The following is a 14,698-nucleotide window of genomic DNA, read 5'->3' as shown; positions in this document are numbered from 1 at the left end:
AATTAATATAGCTCCATATCTATCTTTCTCACTTCCCTTGGATTTTAGGATGATCTTAGCATCAAGTGCCCATTGCAAGTAATTATCTCCAGAGAGATTTAGGGCAGCAAAATCCAAGTTGTTGATTTTCGACATCTGAAATCATATATTTCATTCTTAGGATTTTTAATGTTCTTATAATGCATACAAGACAATCAGATATATAATGCAAATTGGTCACACGACCAAACGGATATGATGCATTTAGTTCATACGATTATGCATGCATGATATGCTAACAAGCCGCATGGCCAAACAATCCGAACATGCATAATGCAAGACAAGCCGCACGGCCAAGAGTATGAACAATCTTAGCAATCGGTTTCTATATGATCTTAATGCAATCAGTTATTCATCTTTAGCAAGAATGATTCTAAGTAATCATGAAACCTCAATAAAACAATCAAGCAATGCATCAAGGGGTTTAGTTACTATCAACCTAACGATCATATTTAATGAGATTAATGCAATTAGGGTTTCAATATGAACAAGCCGGTTGGTTTCAAGTTTTAAACAAGATGAGAAATAATCAACTTAGGCGATTTCTATCGCAAGATAACATTCAATTAGTTCATCAATTCAATCAACCAAATTCAAGTATGAGATTAATCAACCCTAGCAATCGGTTCTATGTGATGATAATCAGATTCAAAACATTCAATCACATAAACAATCAAATCAAATTTCGATTAGGGTTTGCATGGTATGCATGAGGCTAGGCTTTAGGGAATTAGGGTTTCGATTTTAATCAAGCAATAAGATTCAATTTAGGTTATTAGGGATTGGATCTATTGCCTTAGGGTTTGGTTCTTAGGTTTTAGTTTTACCTAAACCTCAAGTCGGGTTGAATGGACCACCGAATAGAGAAGAACGCGAGCTGATCGTTGCTGTCGGGTCGCGAACAGGTTGCTGTCTGTCGCGAACGAATTGAAGCTGAGACGAGTCGCGAACGGGAGCAAGCAGCTATCGGGTCGTGAACGTGCTGGCTATCGAACGGTATCGAGTCGCGTCGAGCAGGCTGAGATCGTGTCTCGCGAACAGGCCGAAGTCGCGAGCTAAGGAGCGGACTGAGGTCGCGTGCTGAGATCGGGAACGCCTTGAGTATGGGGTTTTAGGTTCTCGATCAGATTAGGGTTCGTCATCGGGTTTAGGGTTTATCGTCGGGATGAGATTAGGGTTTTAGGGTTCGGACTTTAGCTTAGGGTTTAGAGCGTAATCGTGCTGATAACGTGTTGTGAAACTAGAGAATATAATCTGTATGTTTTATATCTTATTCATAAACATAAAGAGCCCTTTATATATAGGGAATTACACCGTCATAGAATAATGGAAATATTAGAGAAAGAAAATACAAATATGAAAAAAATACAAATCATAAACTAATAAGGAAAATGGAAACTAGGGTTTCTCTCTCTCCAGCGACCGGCTCTCTCTCCAGCCACCGGCTCTCTCTCTCTCTAGGGCACGACCGTCTCTCTTTCTAGATATGAACCGGTTATAGACCGGGCTGGTTATGGACATCCACGATATAATTTGTAACCGTCTAAATATTTTCATATACAAACGAAAAGTTATGTTTCAGTTAAGTCACATATTAATATTTTGCAACATCTTCATAAGCTATAGGTTATACTTATCCATCGTTTAGTGGGTTTTTTATACCATACCAATCAATCACTCAATCCGCAATTCGCTGCACACCAAATGCATAGCAATCACAATTCACAACTAATAATGAAATCATCTTTTTAAAAATCTATTGATGAGATATGAAACTGAGGGAGAACAAGTCAACGAATGTGATCCAAGCCCCACGAAGACAACCAAGTAGGTGCTAAATTGACTGAGGGTAGGGTCAAAAAACTTATCCGTCCGATTTTGATCGGCGAATATAATCTAGCCATTGGATCAAGACTTGATCCAACCAATCTAAATTCCGACTTCAAGACGTTGCATCATCACTCTCGTCATCATTTTTCTTTGTTCTTTCTTGACTTTTAGTTTCTTAATAAAACTACGACTATGCATTTTAATTTCCAAAAGCAGTAAGGCGTCGTCTAAATTACAAGTAATCCTATCAAATTAATTAGTATGAATGCACTGTTTTTTTACTTCACTTTAATAATGGGATTTTTTTGAACAGTGTATTGTCATCAACTAAAAACTATCGTTATTTGATATCTATACAACGATTATCTATAACTTAACAAACCTATAGCGTCAAAAATAGATGAGGATACAAATAACACTACGCTCATTTATTTTTTAACATTAGGCTCATATATGCAGTGCCGTTCTTAGATATACAGAAAGTTATAACTAGTTTAAAATTTGGAGCATTTTTAATTTACATAATTGATTAATATAATTTTGAAACATGTATAAAAGTTCTAAAAACGAAACGATAATCTACAGAACTAAAACATAATTATTTTCTAAAATTTGGCTTACTAACATTGAAACTTATCATTAAAACCATTTTAATGATTTATTCTTAGGTTCACCCCTAAGGTGAATCTCTAGATTCACCAACCAACAAAATTTTATGTAAATTATTTAGAATCCGATCTAAGACAATCCGTCTGCAAAACTTGGGTTATATATGAGTTATTTTTGGGTTCACTTCCTAGGGTGAACCTCTAGGTCGGTGAACCTCTAGATGAAACTGAGGTTATATATCGAATTTGAAATAATGAAATTCTATTGGTTGGTGAACCTCTAGAATTTCACCAACCAATAGAATTTCATTATTTCAAATTCGATATCTTTAAAAAAAAGAAACAAAATATTGTCAAGTTATATTATACTTCTAAAATAAAAAGTAAAAAAAAAAACTAGTTACAGAAAAAAAGAATTAAAAGAAATCTTTTTAACGTCGTCAGCAAAACACTAAACCCTAAATCCTAATCCCTAAACCCTAAATCCTAAACCCTAAACCCTTGGGTAAACTCTAAACCTTTGGATAAACCCTAAACCCTTGGATAAATCGTAAATTCTAAATAAAAAAACTAAACCCTAAAACTCTAAACCCTAAACCCTAAAACTCTAAACCCTAAACCCTTGAGTGTTTTAGTGTTTATTAGTGATTTTGATTTAGAGTTTAAGATTTATCCTAGAGTTTAGGGTTTACCCAAAGGTTTAGGGTTTAGGAATTAGGATTTAAAGTTTAATGTTTTGCTGACGACGTTAAATTTTTTTTTTTGTAATTACTACTATTTTTTATTTTTTTTCTTTTTACCTATTAGTTTTAAAAAGATAATATAATTTGACAATATTTTTTTTTTTTAAAGATATCAAATATGAAATAACACAATCCTATTGGTTGGTGAACCTAGAGGTTAGAATAATTCGTTATATATATGTTACATGTATGTTTACCTGGACCTGAGTATAGTGAAACCTTATATATGTTGGATCCATATATATATATATATATCTAAAGATCATATCTAGGAACTTGGATGTAATCATTTTGGATATCCCTTAGAATTACAGGAACCTTTCGTTGTAATCAAGAGGGGGCGATCTTCAAAGATATTTCTTTCCAAGAACTACATGATAAAATATTATGTTAAAAACAAATATACAAGATAAAATGTCCAAATAATTAAAGTTATTTATACAAAAAAATATGATGTTAATATGAGTGAAGACAAATGATAAAATGCTAAAGCTGGCTTGTGTTTTAAGGATGCTTCGCTTTTCCGCCCCATTACTTATATATGATGTTCAACTTACCCCAAATTTGCTCATATCCGTTGAAACAAAGTAAACGACTTTTTATATTAGCTTTATTGACCAAAGTGTCGCTTAAGATACGTACATGCATGATTTGGTCTTCTTCGCAGGATCAGGGACTGCATGGCTACACGCATTATCCTACACGATGGATACCCGCAAGGTGCAACCATATTTGCTTTATATATAAAGTAAAATTAACTAGTGGAAAAGTAGAAATTTGATCAGGTGGTTGAAAGTTGAAACTACACTCACATATCTCATAATTACATGTAGACTTTGATGAGAGATGTGTTAAGATGTGTTACAAAGGCTTAACTGTTTACTCCAGTGTTTTTAAAACCGGACTGGAAGCTGAACCGAATAATTTTTGAGTTACGGTTCAATATGGTTCGATCGGATCAAACTTGTTTCAATAATCTGGATTAATATATGTCTAGTGGATAAATTTAAAAGTAATGTTAGTAAATATGAAACAAAATTAAAATATAAATGAATTTAAAACATAAAACATTATAAATATAAACTAGTTGATTTATAGATTTTTGATAGTTTTAATGATTTTTATCAGTTTAATAACTCTGAGGTCAAATCCGGCTACCAATTAAAACGACTGAAAAATATATATTTATGATACATGTATATGATGTACTGCTTGACCGGTTCACGGTCGAACCAATTATTAGACCCAACCCGACTATGTAACCGGTTCATGGTCGAACCAAGTTCAACCATGAACCAGGTCAGTCCGGTTTTAAGAACCCTTTACTCTTAATATGTTTTCTTACAAACAGGGTTTTAATCTAATTTTTTCCGGAAATCAAAAACAGGTAGTGAAAAGTAAATTCGAAAATTGCTTACTTCGATTCAAGCCGGATCCAACAAGAACTACTTTTTGAGGGATAAGGAAAATTGCAATCCATAGTCCGGGCCGGTTTAGGTATAAGGGCAAGAAGAGCGTGGGCCCCGGGTCAATTTTTTTTTTTGCATAATTAGTGATTGAAAGGGTCTAATATTTTTAAAAAATAAGAAAAATGGCCCAAAAATTTTAAATTATCTATAAAATATATGTAAAATTTGTTTAAAAACTATTTTGCCTAAGGGCCATGATTTATTTGAGCCGGCCCTGTCCATAGTGTTAGATCTCTAATCAATTATTAAGGGAAACAAAAACATAAAATTAGACCAAACTTGCTTTTAGGAAAAATATTTAAAAGATATTATACCCTATAATTAATTCCTGTAAATCAAACTATATCATATACTTAAGCCTAACCACTACAAGAAAAATAGAGAATAGCCACTAATTTTTTTGTAGCTATAGCTTAATCTTTGTGGTTATTTCACCGTTAGCGACGAATGGCTACAAAAAAAATTTGTTGACTATCGGCTTGTGGCTATTGAGAAATTGTGGCTATTTGTAGATATGTTTCCGCGACTCGGCCACAAACGATATTTACAGCTATTTTCTACAAATAGCGCGAAATAGATTTTGTGGATATTTTGCCACAAAAAGCCACACTATTAACCGTAGCAAATTTTCTACTAATAGCCACACTCATAATCGTGGAATATGAGACACAAATAGCCTCTACCGATTTGTAGCTCTATTAGCCACAACATTGTCACACAATAAGTTGTCGCCATTTTTCTATAAATAGCCACAGACTGAATTGTAGCTATCAGCATACAAATAGTCACAATTAAATTTTGTAGCTATAGTTTCATAATTTTAAAAAATGTATTTATCAAATTTTCTATTATTCAATTTTAAATTGTATTCTATTAAAGTTCTTGAAACGAAATTTCAAAACAATAATTAATTATACAAAAAAGACATAATTAGCTAAATCATTCAAAATATCATTACAATTTTAAGTTAAAGAAAACATCTAATGATTTTACAAAAGACATAGATTAATATTGCACAAGGAAACACAATACACCTAGGATAGATTGAAGAGTTAATGAGTGGGAGAGTGCTGATTAAGTTCTTGGCTAGAATCAGAATGAGGACTTGGAGCAGATGCACCACTCTCACGTGGAATATGTTGACGAGTAATAGGATCCACTCCATTCATCTTCGACAACAAGTCGATGCTTTACTTCAACCTAGAAACGTCATCCTTCAACCCAGTCACAACACTCTGCACCCTGTTTCTGGTCTTTTAGTCACCTTTCAATGGCAGACCAGCGAATCTGGTGGTCGACAATCGTCGGTGGTCAATTGTCCATCAACTCCAACGTCTCTGCATAGAGAAGCTGCCGGAGACTCATTGGGTTCAGCATCAACATTAGTTACCATCTACAAGAAAAGTATATTGACACAAGACACGAGTTTAGAATAACAAAAAAAAAAAATTCCATGGATGATCATATCAAAACCAAATGCAGTATGCTTTAAGATTGATATGAGTTAGAGTAGGAGCTTCTTACTTCAATATAAGCAACAGTGAGCTGCTGGTTAGAGGGTGCCGATGCAGTTTCACAGGTCAAGTGGAACTTTGTGATCGCTCCAAGGCAAGAGATTCAGCTTCCTTCACATAAGCTTCTGCTCTTTTGTCAATGCAGGTGCCATTTTTATAGTCGTTTTTTAAAATTTAAAATATAACATATACAGAAAAAACTAAATTTTTATAATATGGTTATTGTGGTTTTATAAAAAATATTTTAATAGTTTAAAATTAAACAAATTTGATAGAAGATACATTATTTTTTTTATCAGATCTTTATTATTCAAAATCATTAATTGTCATATATACTTTACCCACATTAGGCAATTCCGTAATCTTTATTTAAGGAAATAATAAATGACATTAATAATGAATTTATGGTTAGTTTAATAAAAAGCTTATTATATATTTAGATGGACCAACCCATTTCTCTAATAATGCTAAGAATCATCGTAGTGATGACACGTGGCTACAAAAAGAAGTTGTAATGTTTCACAAATAATATATAGGGGATTCGAAAAAATGATTTTAACATTCCATATAACATTGTAAATGTTATAAAAAAATTGGCATTACATATATATATATATATATATATATATTTTAGAAATGATACATGCATTTACATGTTACACTCTTTGCTACAGGGTAGCCACAAATTTGTTTGCAGCCATGTCTTTTAAGTGGCCACAAATGCCCATAACTAAGTTCGTAACTGTTTTTTGTTTTAAGTTTGTAATTAATTTTAATATTTTAAAATTTCATTTCTTCGGATAGCTACGGAAACTGTTGTGGCTAAATTGGCTACAAATAATACAGTGGAAAATTGTGGGATATGTACTTCCACAATTTATATTGTAGCTAATTGTGGCTATGGGTCTTTGAATAGCTACAAAGCATATTTTGCAGCTAAATAGCGACAAAAAGCTACATAATAGCCATAAAAATTTGTTGTAGCTATTTTACGGATATTTTGTGGCTATATTTCTCTTGCCGCAAAATGTTTGTGGCTGAGTCGTGGCTATAAACAAGTTTTCTTGTAGTGAACGTATTTACTTTTGGAAAAAAAACTAACATCTAAACTACTTTTTTGGTATGCTTTATATCACGGTTATTAATGCTGAAATTTGTAAAACAATTTTATGGTAAGACTAGATTAATATCCGCGCCTTGCGCGGTTTGAGCATTTTATTTAGAAATTATTTTTTGAATTATATGTTTTATATATAAAGAAATAATAAATATATATTGAATAATTAAAAGTCATTAACTATTACATATATAATTAAATTACCATGAACATATAAATCAATTTTATTAATTCAAATAATATTTTTTTTTCTATTTTATAGGATATATAATTAAATTTAAATGATATTAACATACATAATATATTTTTAATATTAATGTCAATTAGATGATGATTTCTACTCATATAGTTTTTTTTTTTATCATTTGTATCTTTTATAGCAAAATCTTTAAATTACTGATAACAAAAATTTCACTGTAGGATTAATAGTTTTAGTAGTTTATAATTTTAAAAAATTAAGTTGTCAATGTTTGTTCAAAGATTCTATCAAAAAACAATTTTTCAAAGTAAATACCAAAATTAATATTTATATATTTTACGTGGTATAGTTTAATTTAAAACGATATATATATATATATATATTAGTCTTAATAATTAATTAAATTACACATCTTACTTATATAATTTTATAATCATTTGTATTTTGTCATAATAAAAAACTTAAACTATGGATCACAAAATTTGAATATGAAACTTTTAACAATTTTTCATAATTTATAGTCGTTTTTAAATGAGGTTAATGTGGTTGTTTGATTTATTTTAATAATTTAAAATTAAATAAATATGATAGAAGATATAATAATTTTTACTAGATCGTTATTATTCAAAATCATTAATTGTCATATATATTTTGCCACATTAGGTAATTCTCTATCATTTACTAGATTTTGACCCGCACGTCCGTTCGGATATTTTTTTATTTTATAAATATATTTGATATTATTACAAATATTTTAGATATATAATTTCCATTTTAGTGTTATATATTGTGTAACTATATAATATTATTGTTTTTATTTATTATTCAACATTATTAATATATAGTAATTGTTTCATACATTTTACTTTGTTATTAATTTATATTACTTACGAATATATTTTTGAATTAGATACAATAAAATAACAATCTAAAATAATCAATTGGAGAGCCTCCTTCAAAATATTTTTTTTTTAATTTATACATTTTGCATGTAATACTTGTTTTAATTTATTTATTTACATTATAGAAAATATATATGTTTAATATAATTTATATTTACATGTTGTGTTTACAAAATATACTTTAACATATATCATTTTAGTATCTTAAGGGATTTATAAGTAAAAACATTATTTTGTTTAAATAATATAGCCTTATTGTTTTAGTAAATTTTATTGATATATGATATTTTTTGGATGTTATGATATTAAGCCCAATTTTCTTATAAAATTAATGGTCATTTACAATTCAAATCAAATTGGATTTACGTATCGGTCACCTATCGGTTTAACCGGTTAACCTCGAGATTTAGCGGATTTTTACGGATTTTTAAATAGTGGATTTTCTTAAATCATAAACCGGATTACATATTAGATTACCGGTTTACTGGTTCGATCGCGAATCCATATCAGATTTTAAAACGCTGATTTAAATGCAAAAATGTTGTAAATAGACACAATTTTTACAAATTAACAAAGCATTTGTAACATTGTTAATAAAAAAAATTACATATTGGTCATCCATTGTTTCAACCAGTTAGCCTCAATATTTATCGGATTTTATGGATTTTATCAGATTTTTAAATAATGGATATTTTTAAAACATGATATATGATAAGACTTGCTTAGCCAAAGCTACTAGTGATTTTCTTTTGTTGAAACAAAATCGCTCAAAACTTGCTCGCGTTTATAGTTATTTTTGTTCGTTCACTTGGATCCGTATACTGTATTTATTAACTATCACAACCGGAAGGTTAAAATTAAAATCATCCGGGGGGGGGGGGGGGGGGGGGGGGGAATCATACAGAAAAGCCGAAGAACCGAATTTGCATCTAATTATATACTTATATTTTTGTCTGTTTTCAATGAATTTTTTCCATATCGGTTGATATAATATCCAAGAATTTTATACGAATTGCAACAATAATCGAAAGGATAAGAAAAACATAAAAGGGTTAAACAAACTTAAGTCAAAGTCTCTGATGGAGAAAGAAGGATATCAATGCCCATGCGTTCGGTCACCAAACTCCTCCTCGATCGCCTCCGTGACGACAAAGCGTGACGCATCCATCAAGTCAGGGCTTAGCCTAAACATGAGCACACAAAACTCCATCTGATTCAACGCACCGTCTCGATCGAAATCCCCTTCGTCGATCATACACCTTACATCGTCGTCCGTCAGATCTCCGAGTCCAAGAACCGCTGATGCGTTTCGCCGCAAGCTCTCGAAAGTGATGACTCCTTTGTCTCCGTCCATGAGGAGCTCGAAGCCTTTGCAGAGCTCGTCGATTAGACCTTCTCCTCCGAGTTTTCCGGCCATGGCGGGGAAGAGGTCGTGGAAATTGGGTTGTGGGTTTTGGTGGGTTGGTCTGGTTGAGGATTGAGGAGTCGCCATTTGAGCTATAGAGTGAACTGAAATTGAGAATTTTGAGAGATGGGTTTTGGAGTCGATGATGTAGAAATGAGAGTGGATTTTGTATATATAGAGGAAGAGAGTTTTGGGGTTTCGGAGAAGGAACATCCATGGAACTATGGAAGCCAACTAAGCTTTTAGGTAGTGGACTGGACGAAGGAAGCTTTGTTTTTTTTGTTTTTGTTTTGGTTTCTTCTGGGAAGGTCACCTAAGGGTATTATTGTCTTTTGCTGGAAGCTGTGACTGTTCACACGGGGATTTGGTGTGAAAACGCAGAGGAAGGAGGGTAAACTCTGCTGTTTCTTTTTATGGAAAATAAAAAGTAATAGTAGGTTTCAGTGTGAAGTTTCTGTGACTTTCCGAGGCAAGTTACAAACATTGACCAAGGAAAGTTCTTAAAATCTGTCTTTTTGTTTGAGTTTCTTCTAGTTTGCATCACACTGAATATACGCGAGATTTGGTTTTCTTATGCGGCAGAGTTATGTTTGATATCTTTTTTATTTTAGAAAGTTTGATTAGGCCTGGACGTATTTTTTTCTTCATTTTTTTTGGTAAACGGCCTGGACGTATTTCGTATAGTTTAACTGATTTTAGCAAAAATATCAAACATAAAAACTAAACTCTCACAAGCAAAACCAACCAATCAATTCCTGAATAAACGCAAGTTATGTTGGGTTCCTTTCAGCAAAGTTTTCCTAATCCAAAGATTGAAAAATCTAAACTGATTGAACGCTCATATTATAGCTTTGGGTATTTAGGTATTTATGTTGGTTTCATAATTTTCAAACAGAGTTAGTTAAAAAATAAATTGAAATTGATGAATTTTTAATTCATTTAAGAAGTAGTGGAGTTTCAGTTCGGTTCTTAATTTTGAGAACCACAATAAAATTGATTTATAACACAATTTTTTTTTATTATTATATATTAGTAGTTTTTCTAATCCTAGTGGGTTTAGGTTTTATATACTTTCCTTATTACTTATCTTGTAATCCCCTATATAAGGGAACACTTATTCATTAATGAAACATAGAAATATTCAGACCTAAAACCTTCGTTTTACAACACGTTATCAGCACGATAGTCTCTAACACCCTGAGCCTAAAACCAAACCCCTAAAACCCTAAACAAAAAGAATTTACCTCGTAACTTCAAAGAGGTCGTTCTCCCAAACCGCGAGGACCCAGAAAACGATCAAGATATCAAATCGAAACTCTTGCCAAGACGAATCAGTCAGTGCAAACCGTTTTTCGATCTAACCACCGACGCGCCCTCACGCACCGATACAGTGCACGCCGATTTGCTTTGGAACCCTAATCCGAACCCTCCGAACCCTAATCTGTTCTTGCAAGCGTTCCAGCTCGTGTTCATCCGATCATCCCCAGCCCTAAGGCATTCCTGATACTAGACGAACTCAGCCTCAGCTCCATCCGTTCTCAGCTTACATCCCGGACAACTACAGCTCGCGTTCCCGATCAGACGCGTTCCGTTCCAGCTCGTGCCTCAGCACGCGTCCGTTCTAGCTCGTTCCAGCCCGCGTTCCAGGCTTGTTCCAGCTCGCGTCCCGTCCAGCTCGAGGTTCTCTTGGTGGTCCGGTTCTACAATCTTCAAAACCTAAAGGTAATTCGAATTCTGAAAACATGAATCGAATCTGGTTGTTTTGTAAAGATTGAAACCCTCTAATATAATCTCTAAAAAGATGAAAGCCATAGGATAATAGATCAATACCCTATGAGTATATCGAAGCTCTATAAGTTCGATCCAAACCCTAAAATCGAGATTTGATCCATTGATCAATTAAAATCAGAACCTTGAAGGTTTTGAATCTCAAAATTAAACTCCCTTGATCTAAGATCAAATCAAATTCCCAAAACCCTAATTTGAAAAATCAATTTTAATTGTTTGGATTTTAAAATTTTTTGTTTGATTGATTGATCACCTAGAACTATGATTAGGATTATTTAAACTTGAATCTTGAATCTGAAGTAATTGGCTTGTTTAAATCAAAACCCTAATGATCTAGTTTAGATTGTTTAAAAATCAAAATCTGAAACTATATGATTAGGTTAAACTGTTCTAGACATAATCATACTTGTGGTTGTGTGGCCTTGTTGCATTCATACCTAAACCTAATCACATTGATTGATTGCAATTGCACTTAGAATCTCATGTTAGGATGGTATTGAAATTGAAATCAAGTATGATTGTTCTTTGCTTGGCCGATTAGCTTGCTTGTGTTGAGTACATTGTATAAACTGATAGAATGCATCTATGCTAGGATTGCAATTACACAACAAAATATATGCATTGATCCTGAATTGAATCATTAGCCGTGCGGCTTGTTTTCCTGTTTTGGCCGTGTGGCTTCCTCATGGCCGTGTGGCTTCCTCATGGCCGTGTGGCTTCTTCTTTGCCGTGAGGCATAAACCTTAGCCATAAGGCTTGCTTGCTTGATTGATTCTATTGATTGTGAGTTAAGTCAGCTAGATTGATTGCATATTGAATCTGAAACCCTAAATCTCGAATTTGAATCCCTAAGGGCCTTGAAACCCTAAATCGCATGATATTGATCCAAATTGAGTTTATGTTTGATTCTTGTTATTTTGACTGATCTAATTGATGTCTTGAAAGCTAAGGTGCTAGATTATTTTGATTCTCATAAAATCTGAAACCCTAGCCACATTTTGTATTGCTAAGATGATAAAACCCTAATTGGATCAACATAGATTGTTTGCATCATAGCTTGGCCATGTGGCCTTTATTGCACCTTACTATCATAGCCGCGTGGCTTGTTTATTAGGAATTCATTAACTCGATTGTTTACTTGGTTACACGATTTATTTTCTTATAAAGATTGAGTGATATATGATTACAGATGTCAAAAATCAGCAATCTAGATTATGCTACCCTAAATTTCTTTGGATAATTATTTACAATGGGCATTAGACACATAGATTGTCCTGAAATCAAAGGGTTTCGGTAAATGTATCATCGAGGACAATAATGCAAGTGAAAGTAATAGATACAGGGCAATAATGATTACTCGCCATCCCCAAGCCAATGAGGCTGCAGAAAAAAAAATCTAAAGAAAGCAACCACGTCCATCATGATAAACCATATGACTGTAACCGTGATGGATGGAAAGGACGTGGGCATAGCCAAACCACCTTATACGACCATTGACATAGGAATCACTATAACCGTGGTTGTGGACCCAGTTTTGACCATGGTTAAGGGAGAGGAGGCCGTGGCATTTCTAAGCCACCACACTCGACCAAGTTAGTGTGCCATAAGATATGTAATGGGGAATCATTAGGCTAAAACATCTGATTGTCTAAAAAGAATAATGTTGATTTCGACTTCTGTGTTTGCTTTGCTTTATGTCTGTGATTTTCTTGAATTAAGAACTTATATTATAAGATGAATGAATGATTTTAGATATGACTAAGAAAACGCCAATATATAAGGCAATGTTGCGGGTATAGTCAGTCAGATAAGGGCCTGCGACCAGTAAAGAATGTCCTAAAGGGCTACGGCTAGGCTAAGTACATTGGCGCCTAAAGAGGCTAAGTACATTGGTGCCTAAAAAGAGCACGCATGCTTGAAAGATCTAATGCTCTATATCCACCCAAAGAAGCCCATTGAGTTTATAAGATATAAAATAATGGTTTCCATATAGAAACAATGGGCAAAGGAAACAAAGAGCGATCGAAACTATACCTGCATCCTCTACTGATCTAGACTATGCAAAGATCAGTCTGATAGAGGCAAAAGCCATGGTAACCAAATTGGTATACCCCACAAAATTATACACTATATGGCATGACCGGATTAGCCATCCTGGTCTAAACTTGACGCAAAAGATTGATATTAAAAGGGCACACAGAGTTATCCCATAGTATCTCACGTTGTGTAACATGTACACAAGGGAAACTCATTAGGCTATAATGTCCCAAGCATCTGCAGATTATAGTATGATCATGAGGGGGAGTGAGGACAAACCCGTGGTCCATAACCATACTATAAACACGGATATAATAGCTTGATAACAGCTTGGCCATACAGGCTATTACCTATAAGGTTCAGACTCTAAAGTCTATAAGCTTGGGGACATCACGAGTTTTACATGTATATAAGGTTAATATGCATCAGGCCATATAAGTGAGCATAGATATTCCCATCTCAGATTGAATACGGGTCATGAGCCAGACATATACCATCTTAAGAGGCTATTGAATAAACCACCACAGACATATGTGCCGTCTAAGATGGAACCTCAGAAGAGGATTGGGAATATATTTTGGATAAAAGTATGTCTTTCACCCACGAGTTTTAAGAGACCTTGAGCCAAATATGGGTGATCAGATTGAGGCCAGGTGCACGGATTGCATGATTAATGAATCCGACTATCCAACATTAGAAGGAGAAAGTTATAAGCTGGTAAAGATTAAAAGAATGATAAGAGAAATAGAATGGTATCAACCATCATTGTCTTGGCAAGATCCTCAGACTAAAAGTATGATTTAAGACGTCCAAACAAAGATTATACAAAGCTAGCTAATCTAGATGCCAGACACTGACCTAAAAAGAAAAGAAAAGAATGATTAAGTTATAACCAGCTTAGCACCAAACGAAATCTGATGTCCTAGAGACACAGTCAAGTTGCTACAGAGTCTATACAAGATAGACCAAAGTGTTCCATAAGATAAGAAACCTCGGAAAGAAAAGGTGCATAAAATACAGATCCGAGGTCAAAATAGATACCATACC

General features: G+C 33.4%; 1 long non-coding RNA gene and 1 pseudogene across 1 annotated transcript; both read right to left on the bottom strand.

Moving 5' to 3' along the window:
• Positions 1-5,596: 5,596 nt before the first annotated feature.
• On the bottom strand, positions 5,597-6,920 carry LOC125592873. The gene is made up of 2 exons (XR_007328570.1): positions 6,214-6,920; positions 5,597-6,082 (listed from the first exon to the last, which is right to left on the bottom strand). It is a non-coding gene; the product is annotated as an uncharacterized LOC125592873 (long non-coding RNA).
• Positions 6,921-9,403: 2,483 nt separating this feature from the next.
• Positions 9,404-10,058, bottom strand: LOC106423112 (annotated as a pseudogene).
• Positions 10,059-14,698: the final 4,640 nt, after the last annotated feature.

This window comes from Brassica napus, chromosome C9, assembly GCF_020379485.1.
Source record: "Brassica napus cultivar Da-Ae chromosome C9, Da-Ae, whole genome shotgun sequence".
NCBI lineage: Eukaryota > Viridiplantae > Streptophyta > Magnoliopsida > Brassicales > Brassicaceae > Brassica > Brassica napus.
This window is presented reverse-complemented; position numbering and strand designations above follow the sequence as displayed.